Raw genomic sequence first — 17,138 nt, 5'->3', positions numbered from 1 at the left:
TCACACCAGGTAGCTTAAGCCCATCAGATTTGTTGGAAAGCCTATCTTTTGCTCACTATTCTAAATGACTTACTGATCCTTTCTCCAAAAAAACCTTTACGGTTCCAAAAGCCAATATCTCATGTGCTGTTTACGTTAAAATCCAGGTTCAAAACAAATAATATATTAAATCTTAATTACAACTGCTTGTGATTAGAGTTGGGTCATTAACTTTCTTTTTTATGATTTTACTTACCTTTAAGTATCTAACAGTCATACTGTCAGGATATGATGAAAAGTGGATGTGTGAAATAATTTTTAAGATCAATATTCAACAAAAAAATCTTGTTTTTTGTAAATGTATAATTTGCAAGTAAATTGATGGAATTGGGCTTATTCGGTGTGATCTAATTGAAGTGAGGCTTGTCAAATAAATAGTTGATTTGTATTTCAAAACTACCTTATCCATTATGTGTTATTTACCATTAAAAGTCATCAGCTGATTGTCATAGCACTTTTGCCATTTATTCAGGTTGTGGCCCACAGTTGAACATGTAACATAGTCCAGTTGTGCTGTGAAAGTGTAGCATTGTCAGAAATGTATTATGACTGAGAGTGAAATTGAAGTTCAATCTCAGACATAGGAAATCTCAATCTGCCACTGAAAGAACAAAACATTTAAGTTGAGGCCATCATTTATTCCTGAGCTAGCATCATATATCTTTCAACTTTTATTGCAGTTTGTAAGGCTGTGTTATGTTCTAATTCACTGCTACATTTCCCTGCATGACACTGACTTCGAAGATACCTTAAAAGTACTGAATTGGTTATGAAGATGGAGGACATAGAACAGTTTGAACGTAAGTTCATTCATTCGTACAGTTGTAGAACTGTACTGTCCTTTCCTCTGGATTTCTTCCTGCAGAAAAACATTTTGAGGAAATTGTCCTATACTGTGTGTACTTCCTGCCACTCTGTAGGGCAGGATATTATTAAATTGGAAAAAGTGCAGGAAAATTTACAAGCATTTTACCTGGGCTGGAGGGTATGAGTTCTAAGGAGAGACATGGTAGGCGGAGACTTTTTCACTGGAGCTTAAGAGTTTGAGGGGTGACGTTATCGAGATTTTTAAAATCATGAGGGACATAAATATGGTGAATCGCAAAGGTCTTTTCCCTCGAGTCGGAGGTGGGCAGAGGGGGTGGGATTGCCTTGTTGGCTAAGAATAGAATTAAATCTACGGCACTGAATGACACAGGGTCAGAAGATGTGGAGTCTGTGTGGGTGGAATTGAGGAACTACAAAGGCAAAAAAACTATAATGGGAGTTATGTACAGACCTCCTAACAGTGATCAGGACCAGGGGCGCAAGATGCACCGAGAAATAGATAGGGCGTGTCAGAAAGGCAAGGTCGCTATGATCATCGGGGACTTCAATATGCAGGTGGATTGGGTGAATAATGTTACTGGTGGATCCGAAGAAAAGGAATTCATGGAATGTTTGCAGGATGGCTTTTTGGAACAGCTTGAAATGGAGCCCACGAGGGAGCAGGCTATTCTGGACTTAGTGCTATGTAATGAGCCAGACTTTATAAAAGACCTAAAGTAAGGGAACACTTAGGAGGCAGCGATCATAGTATGGTAGAGTTTAGTCTGAAGTTTGAAAGAGAGAAGTCAAAATGGGATGTAATGGTGTTAGTTAAATAAAGATAATTACAGGGGCATGAGAGAGGAATTGACGAAAATCGACTGGAAGCAGAGCCTAGCGGGGAAGATAGACCAACAATGGCAGGAGTTTCTGGGTGTAATTGAGGACACAGTACAGAGGTTCATTCCAAAGAAAAATTATCCGGGGTGGGATTAGACAGCCATGGCTGACAAAGGAAGTCAGGAAATGTATCAAAGAAAAAGAGACAGCCTATAAAAGTGGCCAAGAGCACTGGGAAATCAGAAGATTGGGAAGGCTACAAAAACAAACAGAGGATAACAAAGAGAGCAATAAGAAAGGAGAAGATCAAATATGAAGGTAGGCTAGCTAGTAATATTAGAAATGATAGTAAAAGCTTCTTTCAATACATAAGAAACAAAGGAGACACAAAAGTAGATATTGGGCCATTCCAAATTGATGCTGGAAGGCTAGTGATTGGAGATAAGGAAATAGCTGAAGAACTTAATAAGTACTTTGCGTCAGTCCTCTCAGTGAAAGACATGAGTAGTATGCCAACAATTAGGGAGAGCCGGGGGCAGAGTTGAGCATGGTAGGCATTACAAAGAGAAAGTGCTAGAAAAGCTAAAAGGTCTAAAAATTGATAAATCTCCTGGCCCCGATGGGCTACTTCCTAGAGTTCTGAGGGAGGTGGCTGAGGAAATAGCGGAGGCTTTGGTCGTGATCTTTTAAAAGTCACTGGAGTCAGGGAAAGTCCCAGACGATTAGAAAATTGCTGTTGTAACCCCCTTGTTTAAGAAAGGATCAAGGCAAAAGATGGAAAACTATAGGCCGATTAGCCTAACCTCGGTAGTTGGTAAAATTCTAGAATCCATTGTTAAGGATGAGATTTCTAAATTCCTGGAAGTGCAGGGTCAGATTAGAACAAGTCAGCATGGATTTAGTAAGGGGAGGTCGTGCTTGACAAACCTGTTAGAATTCTTTGAAGAGGTAAGAAGTATGTTAGACCAGGGAAACCCAGTGGATGTTATCTGTCTACAATTCCAAAAGGCCTTTGATACGGTGCCTCACAGGAGGCTGCTGAGCAAGGTGAGGGCCCATGGTGTTCGAGGTGAGCAACTGGCTTGGATTGAGGATTGGCTGTCTGACAGAAGCCAGAGAGTTGGGATAAAAGGCTCTTATTCGGAATGGCAACCGGTGACAAGTGGTGTCCTGCAGGGTTCAGTGTTGGGGCCGCAGCTGTTCACCTTATGCATTAATGATCTGGATGAAGGGACTGGGGGCATTCTGGCGAAGTTTGCCGATGATACGAAGATAGGTGGACAGGCAGGTAGTACTGAGGAGGTGGGGAAGCTGCAGAAAGATTTTGACAGTTTAGGAGAGTGGTCCAGGAAATGGCTGATGAAATTCAATGTGAGTAAATGTAAGGTTTTGCGCTTTGGAAAAAAGAATACAGGCATGGACTATTTTCTAAATGGTGAGAAAAATTCACAAAGCAGAAGCACAAAGGGATCTGGGAATGTTGGTCCAGGATTCTCTGAAGGCTAACTTGCAGGTAGAGTCCATAATTAAGAAAGCGAATGTAATGTTGTCATTTATCTCAAGAGGGTTGGAATATAAAAGCAGCGATGTGCTTCTGAGGCTTTATAAAGCTCTAGTTAGGCCCCATTTAGAATACTGTGTCCAATTTTGGGCCCCACACCTCAGGAAGGACATACTAGCCCTGGAGCATGTCCAGCAGAGATTCACACGGATGATCCCTGGAATGGTAGGTTTAATGTACGATGAACGGCTAAGGATCCTGGGATTGTACTCATTAGCGTTTAGAAGGTTGAGGGGAGATCTAATAGGAACTTACAAGGTAATATATGGTTTAGAAGGGATGGACGCTAGGAAGTTGTTTCCGTTAGGCGGGGAGACTAAGACCCGTGGGCACAACCCTAAAATTAGAGACGGTAAATTTAAAACAGAAATGAGACGACATTTCTTCAGCCAGAGAGTGGTGGGCTTGTGGAATTCATTGCCACGGAGTGCAGTGGAGGCCGGGACGTTGGATGCCTTAAAGGCATCCATCAACAAATTCTTGATCTCAGAAGGAATCAACGGGGAGAGTGCAGGGACGTGGAGTTGAAATGCCCATCAGCCATGATTTAAATGGCGGAGTGGACTTGATGGGCCAAATGGCCTTACTTCCACTCCTATGTCATATGGTCTAAGGGGCATAATTTTAAGGTGAGAAGAGAAAGATTTAGAAGAAACCTGAGGAACAATGTTTTCATGAAAAGCGTGGTTTGTACTTGGAGTGAACTGCCAGAGGAAGCGGTAGATGTAGATCCAGTTCGAACATTTCAAAGACATTTGGACAACGAATAATAAAGGTTTAAAGGGATATGGGCCGAGTGTGGGTAAATGTGACTCGTTTAGTTTGGGAAACCTGGGTGGCACGGATGAGTTGGTCTGGTTTCATGCTGTGTGACTCTAAATTGAGCATGGTGTTTTAGAAATTGCTTACTTAATCATAGATGACTCATTGTTCCAGTTTCCCTGGGCCTTAAGTTTGCATTAATTTAGTTTCTCTTTTTGCTTGTTTACGAAGAAAATGCTTACCTTGTGCATCTTTTAGATTGCTTTTTCACTATATTGTAGAAGGATAGTCAATTTTCTTCCATTGAAACATGGCTGTTTCTGTAATAATGTCTGAATTAAATAGCGTTAATAGCATACTGCTCTTTTAGGTTGTACATTATCTGAGGAAAGGACTGTGTGACCAAGCTTGAATTTTGTCTTGTTTGGAATGCTGAGCGTTGTGGTGTGCAAGAGTTATTGCTCTGAATTTCCCATCAAGACAGCGATGCAACTGAAATTGGGCATTCTGAATGTTTACGACATAATCCATATTTTACATGTCTATTGTACAATAGTAACAGGAATATTTGCACTGCTCCCATGCCTTTCATGCTCACAGGATGTTCCACAACATTTTCAAGACTTTGAACCTCTTGAATTATTTTTGACTTGTACTGACTTTTGAAATGTAGGAAATGTAACAACCAGTTTGTGCATAGCAGGTTACCGCTAATACTAATGCGATCATGACCTGGTAATCTGTTGTTTGATTTTGATTATGAAAGAATATTTGATAGCAAACCAGGGGTAATGTGATTGAACTTTTTATTTCAAAATAGTGCCAGGGGATCTTTTGATCCTTTTAATTGCACCGGAGAGGAACGATTAATGATTTAATATAATCAGATGTATGTCACCTTGGTTTTTTTTTGGTGCATAGATTTAAATTTGTTTTTATATTTAAATTTTATTGTCAAGTATAGTGAAAACCATGCAAAATCACCATTCTCCAGCACCATCTTAGCACAGGCTTAGAAACAAGGAGAAATAAAAGAAACAACCAAAAGAAAAGGAAATGCACAGATCACTACCCCGTCACGAGTCCTTGCTGCCTGAAAAACAAAGCCACAAACTCCACCCCTCAGTCTGTGAACATTGAGGTATCTTCAGCCTGTGCATGTTACTGCAGCTGGAATGCCACCGCATCTGCTGTCTGGTACCTCGGCCCAATTGTGACCTGGAACTGCACTGCCTCTACAACCGTGTCGCCATTCTTTGTTGGTGCCATCTTGCCTACACTGACATGATGGGATTGAAAGCTCCACCTTCCACTTGAACAAGTTGTACCATTAACTAAGTCAAGTGTTAGAATATGTACCTGTAAGCTTTGTTCTTTGACTACTGGACCAAGACACAGACTGACTTATTTGGCCAGAAATTGCACAGTATTACAGCGAACATCAAAGTGGTACTGTTGTGTATTGATGTCTTCAGATAAAAATACTTGTAACTATTTTATTTTAGATAATTTTAAAAAATTTTCAAATCCATGCATGCAGAATTAAGCTGCAATTAATGGAGTATTACATGAACCGCAGGAGAGGAGTAGGTGACTTTATTTGTTCATTTTGACCAGTTTCATTTCTTTGCTGACCTGTTGCCGATGAATGTGGTTGGGGTGGGTGATTCTAGGCGGGATGCTCCTCGCAGGGTCGGTGTAGACTTGGGCTGAGCGACTTGCTTTCATAGTAGGGATTCTACAATTTCTATGATTTCTATGACTTTTTAAAAATATATGTGATGCCTAGTTATTTTCTCATCAAAGACGAACATAATCAAGTCTTCAATCTGGTTTGGTGGAGGAGTGGGGTAGGAGGAGGAAAAAAAAAAGCAGAAAACTGTCCAAGGTTGAAAAAGGACAATTTTTTTTGGGAGTTTTTGCTTTGAAAGTTGTTCATAATTATAGAATATAGGAGGTAAACTGAGAACGGTCTTCACTTGAGTGGGGAATGTCATTTTGTATCTGATGGATTAATAATTAGTTGAACAATAAGCAGTCTATTTCCTTAAAATTTGCCTGTCATAATTTTAACCGTCATCATATGGGCAAACAGCTTCCTGACTATCAGTCTTATTCCACGACAAAGTCCTTGGTAAAGATTCAAGTTTCAGAGCATTATTATAAATTCTTCCTTTAGTCTAAGTTTTTATTGGTGACCTACCAGTTGGAGGTAGAGTTATGGAGAAACTTTGGAGAGCACAGACTGTTACATTTTCTTATGTATTATCGCATGAGTATTCTTATTTCAATTCACCTGAGTTTTCCCAAAACATTTTCATTCAAATACAGTGAATCTTCGTTTTTGCTCAAAGAATTGCCTAAAGAATTTAAACAAGTAACTGTCCCTGACATTGTGCTATATTTGACCAATTACATCATCTCAACCACCTCTTTTGAGCCATCCCAACACCACACTAATTTTAAAATTCCCATCTTTGTCAATAATATCATCTCATTCCATCCCTCATGGAAACATCCTGTTCAGATAGGAGAACTTTGGGCTCTCCTTTTGTTTATTTTCCCCACCGGCACCCCTTTGCTGTTGAAACCAACCGTTCAACCATTTATAGCTGAATGTGTCGCATACTCCATTCATTTGTGATGTGTACGTAACTTGAAGGCTGTGTGTCATAAACTGCCGTCACTAGGTACCTTAAACACAGTTTATGATGTACTATTTCCGTTATTTACATTTTAGCTACAAACATCAGCATTTGAGATTACGCAACCCTATTTTGTGTGCTAGTTAAGACGTTTTTGATAAGTAATCTTATCTGCAAGTAAAGACCTGACATTATTGTTTCACCAAGCCTCCTTGTATGATCGGTTCTTCTGTTTGACAGAAATGTAACAAACACAAATCTCCATCTGACCATGTTTGTTTGTGTATACCAGGCATTGCCCACCAAATAATCCTGCTCACTAACATGGCCCTAAAGCAAACCAATCCATGCTGTCTGGATAGATGAGAACCAAATATTAATGTAGACATAGCAAGCTGCATATAGAAATTATACTGTTAATGTACATTTAGCAAGTAAGTTTATGGAAGACCACTTTATATTTTGTGTAATTCATTGCATGGTTTCAGAATACATTTACCTAGCCTGACACTTCAGACTTTTGAGGCAGAAGTGCACTTTCTAAACATTACTGACCTCTGAATGCTGACATCAGTGTTTGTAGGGGTAATCCAAATATTCAGCAGGTACCAAATCCAGTTTCAAAAATGTATTGGCAAGGGGAGAAAATTGAATCCTCTACTGCACAAGAAAGCGGTGCACACAAAATATTCGTAGGAGTGACCATCAGAATTCAATCCAGAAAAAAAGTGAGGTAATGTACTTGAGGCCCAACAAGCTAGGTGATAAATACATGATGAACAATACGACCCTGAAAAATATTGAAGATCAGAGGGACACTAGCACCTGCAAAGTAATGAATGCAGCTAGGCAGTTAGTAAGGCTGTTAACAAGGCATATGGGATACTTGTCTTTGTTAACTGAGCCATAGGATATGAGAGCAATAAGGTTACGCTGGAAAAGTATAAAATGCTCATTTGGCCACAACTGCTCGCAACATTATATAAATAGTATGATTTCACTGGAGAATGCGCAGAGGAGATTAATGAGGACGTTACCTGGGCTGAAAGGTCTCTGAGAAAAGATTGGATAGACAGGGGCTGTTTCTTTGGTCAGTAGAGGTTGAGAGGGTAACCTAACACAGTGTTACAAAGTGGAGGTTCACCCTGTCTCGGAGAACCAGAACCAAAACCAAAGCACCCAGAGAGGAGTACCTCGCTCGAGAATCTATTAAAAGGAATGTGATGAGTGGCAAACCTGTCTTCCAGCAACTTCTGTTGGTTAAATAAATCCCTGACACGGACTTCACAATCAACAAGTAACAGTTTGTTTATTTAACTGTAACGGTGAACAAATTGAACTGAACTATTAACAAACTGAATAAATCCCTTTTAACTACTAACTATTCCTGAAAAACACAAGATTCTAATGGTATGCTGTTCCAATAAGTACATGTCCCATTTATATAACAAAACAATAGAATTTAGTCTCCCGAAATTACAGCCAGGTTATGTCTTCTGAAGTGTTCTGTGCCTTCTCTGTCTATTCTTTGGTCAGGAATCCTAGCTAGGAGTGCTGTGGCACCGTTGTTAATAGATTATGCTTTCTCTAAGAGCTGAGAGTTGTTATCTCTAGCACGTAGCAGTTAGCTCTACCGATTTTTTTTTTAATTCCAACTGCCCCTTTCATTTATACCTCTGATGTATAAATTTCTGATAACCGTATTGGTCCTAGGGTGTCAAAGCCATCATGTTCACATTTGATTGGCTGTTGGTATCTAAGTGCCTGGTTCAAATTGGCTAAATTCAAAAACCTGTTGTCTTGATAAAAATGCTGCTTGGCCTGCTAACAGTTCAGCCTTTCATGCACATGTTTCAATTTGGGCTCTGTCTGTACTTAGAAACTTTCAAGCGGCTCACAGACAACTCCAAGCATAGAAAAAGCACAGTCTTTTAAAGGGACCATGCTTTGCTTGCCCCCTAGCATTTTACAAATGCTAAATTCCAGCGTTCTGTTTCCCAATCCACAAATACCCTACACCACTTCACAATAATTGGTGTATACACTTTTGAGCATTGGATGGGAAGGCACTTTTTCGATTTATTAGAGGGGTCATTAACTGGAGGGCATGGCATGGATTTAAGATTAAAAATAGAAGCCTACGAGGAGAGTTAAAGATTTCCTTTTACCCAGTGGATGATAAGAATTTAGTACTTGCTGCCTAAAAATGTGGTTGAGTCAGAAATTGTATTATATTTACACAGTATTTAGATATTCACTTGCATTTCCATAGCATTAAGGCCAATGGGCCAACCCCTAGAAAAAGGGATTTATGTAGTCACATTGTTGACCAACATGGGTGTGATGGCCAAAAAGGCCTTGCTATGTGCTGTAAACACCTGTGTGATTGTGCTATTGAAATGTGACACGTGGCTATGCAGATCAAGAATGTCCAAGTTTGATTCTAGTCTTGATTATGCTGAGGATAGTTGGGAGATCAATGAATACAAACAATAGCGCTCATCAGGTGACTAATGCTGCATAGGCTATTGGTGTTAATATTGACCTTTTAAGTTCATATTTGATAAATAGTTGTAAAGAACATACATCAAACATCTGTGAAATTGCCGTAGCTTTAGTTATTCCTTTCAGCAAGACATGCACTGAACACATTTGTAAGTAATTCATGTGTGCTCTCTTATTTCAGTGGTGTGCAACAATTTCAATGTAAATTTGATAACTTAGAGCACAATTTCATTTGATTTATGCCAAGTTGTTAGCTTTTGGTTTTTGAGTATATTTGAATGTATAGGCAATTTTAACTCTCCTTTGATTTGGGATCTAAGAATTACAATTGATACTTGCTCTCATTAAATTCAAGAATTTTAACCAAAACAGTTTCAAATAAACAATTCACTTAACTTCAAGTGATCCAAGTGATGACTGTCAGTTACATAGGAGTGATCTTTGGATCTTCCTGCTTGATTCACCTAGACTTTTTTTTAGCAGTTTGATGTGTAATTTCAGTTCCCACATCTTGAATGAGACTTGTATCGAATGTTTATACATGAAATATACTTTATTGAAAAGGCTCAAGCCCTCTCTTCTTCTTAAATGCAAATTTGTTAGATAGGTGTAATTTGCTGCTGATTGTTCGCATATTCCCAAGACACCTATCATTGACTTAACCACAAGGACTTCAGCCTGGCATGCTTGAACACCTGACTGATTTCAACCTCCACTAATTTAAGGCCAGCTTTCTGCAATTAGCAAGTCTATCCAATCAAATTGTTCGATTCCATAATATTGTTTTGTAATTAGCAAATATTGTACCCATCTGGATTCCACATAACAACCATTACTCTGAATTCTTAATCCATTTACCCTTTCCTTCCAGTCACATCATTATTTTCAGGATGGCATTTGCTTCTGTGTTGAAGGAAACAATTTGGGGGAGACCAGACCAGAAGTGATAGAATTGGCCAGCATGACTTACGTAGGTAGTGGTAATTTGGCTTTCTTGCATGGTTAGCAAGTGTGCAAACTGGCTTTGTTCACTGACCGCAGCATTCAATAATTAAAATAAACAGTAAAAGCATTTTTATTTCTCTTCTATAAGATCCTGGATGGGTTGGGTATGATAGAAGGGGTATGTTTAATATGTTTTACACTCGAGTATGTGTGACATTCATGGACAGCAACTTGACACACAATGTAGTATAAATTAGCCACATTGCATCAATATGAAGGGCATTATGTAATGTAGCTAGTTTATTTTTGGTAGGAAGAATAACAAAGCAAGCCATTGCTTAAAGGGAGAGATACTGTGAAAATGCAGCTCAGAGGAATCTGGATGTTCTTGTGCATGAGACACCAAGTTAATGTGCAGATGCAGCAAGAAATTAAGAATGCAAATAGAGATTTGATTTTTGGAGTAAATTTGTAGCTCGGGTTGTGGGTGTTGAGGTTGGTTGGCTCGCCGACATTTGCTGTTTCGCAGATGTTTCGTTGCCATGCTTGCTAACATCTTCAGTGCAGCCTCAGATGAAGCATCGGTGTGTTTTGCCACCTGGTTTTTAAACTCTGGGGTTCGTTGCGATGGATTGCCTCATTTCCGGGTTTCCTCCATAGTGGAATGTATATGGGGTCGAGTTCAATGTCTTTATTAATAGTCTGCTTCATGGAGTGCCATGTTTCCAGGCATTCTCGTGCTTGTCTCTGCCTAGCCTGTCCAAGGATCTTGGTGTTGTGCTAGTCGAAGTGGTGGTTCTCCTGATCCATGTGGATTGAGATAAATGAGTATTGGTCATGTCTTTTTGTAGCCTATTGGTGTTCATGTGCTCTCCCTGGGACAACACACCGACTCCTCATCAGAGGCTTACACTGAGGATGTTACCAAGCACGGTAACGAAACATCTGCAGAACAACAAACCAGCTTGGCGAGTTTTGATCTTTATTGCTGGATGGGACGCAGGGGGGACTGCACTAGAAAACTTAGTAAAAGAGTTCTGTTACAACTGTATAGGATGTTGGTGTGGCCATGCTTGGAGTATTGTATACCCCTTTAGACCCATTTTCATAAAAAGAATATATTGGCATTTGCTTGTAATTAAGATATTCATCAGCCTGATTCCAGAGATGAGTGGGTTGATTTAGCAAGAATGATTGACTATACAGTTAAGGCTTTTATTCACTAGAATTTAGAAGAATGATGGGTGATCTTACTGAAACACCCAATATTCTGAGGGTACTAGTAAAGATAGATGTTGAGAAGATGTTTCTACTAGTGGGCGAATTTCAAACTAAGGCCATAATAACAGAATAAGGGACCGCTTATTTAAAACCAAGATATGAAGGAATTTCTTCTGGACCTTGGGGTCAGTGCCTGCCATTTTCGTCTTCACAGAGTTGAGGGTGGACTGCAAAATATTTCGAGGAGGTGGGTAGGCTTTTGAAGACGATCATGAGCTGGCATGAAAAACCAAAAGATTTAGGAGCAGGCTGAGACAGTATAGCCCATTGAGTCTGCTCCAGCAGTATGACTCTGGCTATTTTTTCACCCCATTCTCCTGCCTTTTCCCTGTAACCTTTTTGATCCCCTTATTCAAGAACCTGACAGTCTACATTTTAAATACATTGATTTGGCCTCTGTAGCCTTGTGTGGTAGTGAATTCCACAGATTCTTCATCCTCTCGCTGAATAATTTGCTTCTGATCTCACCTCTGAAAGGTTGTTCCTTCACTCTGAAGCTGTGGCCTCAAGTCTGAGTCTCTCCTACTCGTGGCAACATCTTCTCCATGTCTACTGTAACCAGACATCTAAGTATTCACTCAAATCACACCTCATCCTTCAAACTTCTGACCCAGAGTCCTCAACTGTTCCCCATGTAACAAACCCTTCACCCCCAAGATCATTTGTGTAAAGCTCCTTTGGATCACCTTCAAGGCCAGTGCATCCTTCCTTGGAGTTCAGAACTGCTCAGGGCATTCGAAGTGCGGTCTGGCCAGACCCTTTATACAGCCTCGGCAGTATAACCCTGCTCTTGTATTCTAGTTGTCTTGAAATGAATGTTAACATTGTCTTTGTCTTTGCCTTCCTAACTGAAAACTAAACCTGCATGTTTATCCTTGAGAAATTCCTGAACTAGGACTCCGAAGTCCTTCTGTGCTTCTGATTTCCAAAACTGTTTCCCGTTTAGAAAATCGTCTGTACCTCCGTTCTTCCCACCAAAGTGTGCAACTTCACACTGTCCCACATTATCTTCCCTCTGCCACCTCTTGCTGAGTCTCCTAGCCTAAGTCCTTTTCCACCTCCCGCTGTTCAACACTACCTGTCCCTCCACCTATCTTTGTGTCATGTGTAAACTAAGTAACAATGCCCTCAGTTCCTTTGTCCAGATTATTAATCCCTCGCTCCTTCTCCCCCTCCTCTCGCCTCTCCCTCTCTTCCTGCCCCTCCTCCCTATCCTCTGCCCTGCCTGCCGGCCACCTCCCCTTCGCTTATATTTAAATATTTACCTAGTTAGCATTTATAGCCAATTTTTAATACTGTTCAGAATACAAAAAGTCTGCCAACCCAGTTTTTTTTAAGTGAAGAAAATTGAGTTCGTATTGAAAGCCTTATTTGGTAAAGATGTAAAGTAGATTAACACACTTAGAAATGTAAATATTTAGACTTTGATATTTCAAAGTGACCAAACATGCGTACACATCAGTTAAAAGAATAATTAACTTCCTTTGTAGAGATTAACTTTGCCAAAAAACATTTCGACCAAATACTTGCCAACTTCCATAGAATAAAAGGATAAGATATGAAATGTTTCTAATGGCTTTGAGACTTGTAAACTGGAACATGTGGATAGATCTCTGTGTGCTTATACACACACGCAGACGCATACAAAGACCAACTGAAGAAGTCCTAGTGAAAACTGTTATATGCAGAATCAGAAACTGTATGTTCTTCTAAAAGCTAGTTTGGGAGAATAGCTATTTAGGTTTTTCAACACACCTCAATAAGGTTTTTCAGGAAGGTGGCAAATGTTGAGCTTGGGGCTCTTAGTAGTTCACCGGTAATGCCCATACTTAACTCAAACAATATAAATATAGCCACAGCCCCTGAAGGCCATAAAGCAAGTCACATGTCTCAGTTTAAGTGGTTTTGCAAGACAAGTGTTCCATGTTATCCTTTGCATATATCCTTCAAAAAGTCTAAATATCTCCTCAGTACTTCAAATGAAACAATTTTCAGATGAGACTTTATAAAAATCAATAATGGAAGTGCCTTCATAACAGCAGTCAAGATAAATTTCAGAGAGTTAAATTTTGGTTGATCAATTGCTTTGAATTATTTTTGAGGAGCTAACTGGACCTGACAAGTATGTTGGATCTCCTGCATGCAACTAGCATCCCAAAAGATATTTGATCAGATGTCATATACACTACTAATGAAGGAGGTCATAGCGTCCAGAAACAAGGGGCAGTAATTAGAGCATGTAACTCTCAGGTTTAAAGACAAAATAGAGTGTAGGGTTAATGGGTAACTCATGATGATATAAGCTATACATGGAGGATTGAGATGAGAAATTTCTTCACCCACAGACTGGTGAGCCTGTGGAATTTGTTACCTCTAAAGCAGTTAATCCCAAAACATTGTATGATTTCAAGGAATTGGACATAGCACTTTGGAGCTAAAGGAATCAAGGGATATTGGAGTGGGTGGTAGGAATGGGAGCAGGTTATTGAGTTGGATGACCAGCTATGACTGGTGGAGTAGTCTCACAGGACTGAATGGCCTAATCCTGTTCCTGCTTTCTACATAAACAAATGTGAAGGATCTGCTATTGTTCACAGTTTTGATTTTTGGAATCAAAAGCAACAGTTGTAAAAACTTACATGCGAAAACATTGGGAGGGATTGTCAACATTGAAAAGAACGGTTTCTTTAAAACAAAATCATGGAACTTGAAAAATATGCATATGTAATTGGTAAATGAATTTCAACATGAGTAAATGTGATTTATTGATAAGTAAACCATGGGGTTCCCATAGTGCATTGTACAATATTTAAAGCAACAAAACGGGCTCTTCAATCAAACTGGTCCAGTGTAAAAGAAAATAATCTCAATTGTCGAGGACTAAAGGGATTGGACAGTGCTAATTTATGAAAAAGGTACGACACTAAATCAATAAAGCCATTACAAACCAGCCAAAAAAGGTTATTTCTTAAAAAGATAGAATTCAAAGTAGAGGAGTGAAATCAAAATTGTATTGAACCTTGGTTTATCTACACTTGAGTACAGTATGCAGTGTGATCATCTTATAAAAAGATGCAAAAATTATCGAGCTATCTGATGCTAGAACTCCACGGTTATACCATTAAGAAAAAAGGGCTTGTATTTGTGTGGCTCATTTCATGACTTCTGGAAGTCCCAAAGCATTTTTACAGTTAGTGAATTAATTTCAAAGTTTCATGTAGGAAACCCAGCAGCCAATGTGCATATTATCAGCTTCAACAGTCACCAAATGGTTGGAGTCATATGGCACAGAAGGAGGCCATTTAACCTATTGCTGTGCAGAGGACTTGTATTGGCATGATCTATTTGGCTGTAACTCTATAGCCATGCAAATTTTTCTTTTGCTAATCAAATTTGCTTTTAAACAATTTATTGTCTCAGCTTCTTCCACCTTCTTTGGGAGCAGGTTTCAAATATAAAATAGACAAAAATGTTTTTTTCTCCATCACCCTTGCATCTCTTGCCCAAAACCATTAGCATCTGTTCCCCCTAAGATCAGCTAATGCGAATGATACTGCCCTCCTTTCCTGTCTGAATTCCTCAAATGTATTGCTGGCAAAATACTTTACCAGAACCTGATGTTGGTATCCTTCAAATCCACCCCTGCCAAAACACCAAAGAAGGCTCTTAGCGAAGTCACAAATGACACACTATATCACTGACAAAAGTAAACCTTCCTTCTCGACTTGTCTGCAACCTCTGGCCTGATTGACGACTACATCTTCTCCCAAACCTCTTCACTGACAAATGTTCTAATTGACTTGGCCAGAGATTCTTTATACACTTTGGGAGCAGTTAGGTTTGAACTCTGGTGTCCTGGCTGAGAAATAGGGTCATTATCATTGTACCACAACAAGAGACCTGTATCCCTCCACACTGTCAACCAACGGTGTGTGACTGCTGTCACCTGGTTCCTTTCTTAACTAATCTCTCCTAGCTATGATATCACTTTCGGGGACTTATCTTCTTGCTTCTGCGGTGTTATCCATGGTTTTCCGCAAGGATGTATCATGCTCCTTCTCCGTCCCATTTCTCATTTGCATGTTGCCCTTCGTGACTTGATCTGAAAAGTGTTAATTTCTACTTCTAAGCTGATGGCATACAGTGCTGCCTTACAACAACCTCTCTTGACTCTTGCACTGCTAATAAATTATACTGCTTATCAAAAATCAGTGCTGGATCTTTGCAGTTCATAGTGACAAGATTGAGCTTTTTTATTACTGTTACCCTCTCAAAACTCCACCCTCCTCTCCTTGTCAGTAGACTGACACTAAGCCAGCTTGTTTGTCATCTAGGTGTTGCAGTTGAGCTTCTGGAGTACATTTACATTGCCTGTTTTGCAGGTCTATACCATTGTCTAACTTTTCTCATGTAGCTGCCTATCTGCTGCTAAAGTTGTCATTAATGCCTTGATCATCTCCTGGCTGGCCTCCCACATTGTGTCCAATGTAAGGTGAGGCGATTGAAACTTTGCCTGTTCCTTAACTCTGATTAAATCCCATTCACCGAATCACCCTTGTGCTTCTTGACCTACCATCTGGTCAAGCAGCAACTTTTAAAATTCGTGTCTTTGTTCCAGAATCCTTCCATGGCTTCACTCGGCTATCCCTGCTCTCCGGATAGACACCAAAGGTTAAAGGTTAGATAGCTAAAATACAGGTGTATACTTTTCTAATCACTATTTTATTCAACTTGCACCACAAAATTTCAATATGTCGGAGTTGTTTTTGAAATATGTGTACCCAGTTCTCACCCAATTATCCATCAATTATCATACACTTGTTTATGAATTCTATTTCATTTTTGGCAGCCCTGCCAGACTGTACTAGACATTCACCATTATTATTTATGAAAGAAGTTAATATTCAATAATGAAAAATTAACAAAACAAAGATAGTGTTAACATTTTCCATTTTATGCTCATTTGAATTCCAAATGTCCTTTTTCCCGTTTTAGCATTTTTGAAGTCTGCTCCTTTCTAGATTAAAGCAATCAAATTATCGAATGTTGCTTTTGGCTTTCAATTTTGGAACTTCTCTGTCCTCAATTTATTTTAAACTGCAATACCAATCCCTTTTTTCACTCGTGCATTTTGTCAGATGTATCAATGGACATAAGATCAGTGAAGTACACCGTGTGTAATAACCGCTGAATCTTTGTTTTGTAGAATTTCTTCCAATATTTTTGTGAATAAATACGCTACATCTACTACCTCAACAACAGTGTGAATTTCTGCTGAAAAAGTACTTTTGACTGGTTGATCTTTTTAACTCTGCAACCTGAAAAGCATTCACCACCCATCCCAAAAGAACAATAAACTCTCCTGCACTTAAGAACCCATCACAGGTATGCGAAAGAAATATCACTAAAATAATCAGGTGCATGTTCCTGGAAGTTCCCAATTCCAATGATTGAGTTTTGAAATTTCTATGTTGTGTATTGAATTTTTTTTGTCATGTTTTCTACCTTGAGATCTTTTGTAGTCATACTCAACTCTTAAGATTTCAAAACTGGCATCTGGCCTTGTTTGGGCGCCCAACCAATACACTCTTCCAATTAGACTTGCAGTCCCTTAATTATAGTTTTGGAAGCTGCTTTATCTTTTTCTGAGGCTCTATTCTGAATTGCAAACAGCTAAATGTTTTCTGCAAAAACACATAGATACCAGAAGTTAAAAGTTGGTTAGATAGTGTCCAGACATCTGTCTTTTTTGC

General features: G+C 39.3%; 1 protein-coding gene across 6 annotated transcripts in view; it reads left to right on the top strand.

Annotated features, from left to right (window-relative positions):
• ppm1ba (protein phosphatase, Mg2+/Mn2+ dependent, 1Ba) overlaps positions 1-17,138 on the top strand; it is a 158,463-nt gene that overhangs the window by 33,713 nt on the left and 107,612 nt on the right. Inside the window, exon 1 of one of the 6 annotated variants that reach the window (XM_048535872.1) lies at positions 16,648-16,770. The exons of the other annotated variants lie outside the window; for them this stretch is intronic. The gene's annotated coding sequence lies outside the window, so the exon portion shown is untranslated. Of the gene's footprint in view, positions 1-16,647; positions 16,771-17,138 lie in introns of those variants that run through there. 6 annotated transcript variants of the gene reach the window in all.

The sequence above is a fragment of the Stegostoma tigrinum genome, chromosome 9, assembly GCF_030684315.1.
Source record: "Stegostoma tigrinum isolate sSteTig4 chromosome 9, sSteTig4.hap1, whole genome shotgun sequence".
NCBI lineage: Eukaryota > Metazoa > Chordata > Chondrichthyes > Orectolobiformes > Stegostomatidae > Stegostoma > Stegostoma tigrinum.
This window is presented reverse-complemented; position numbering and strand designations above follow the sequence as displayed.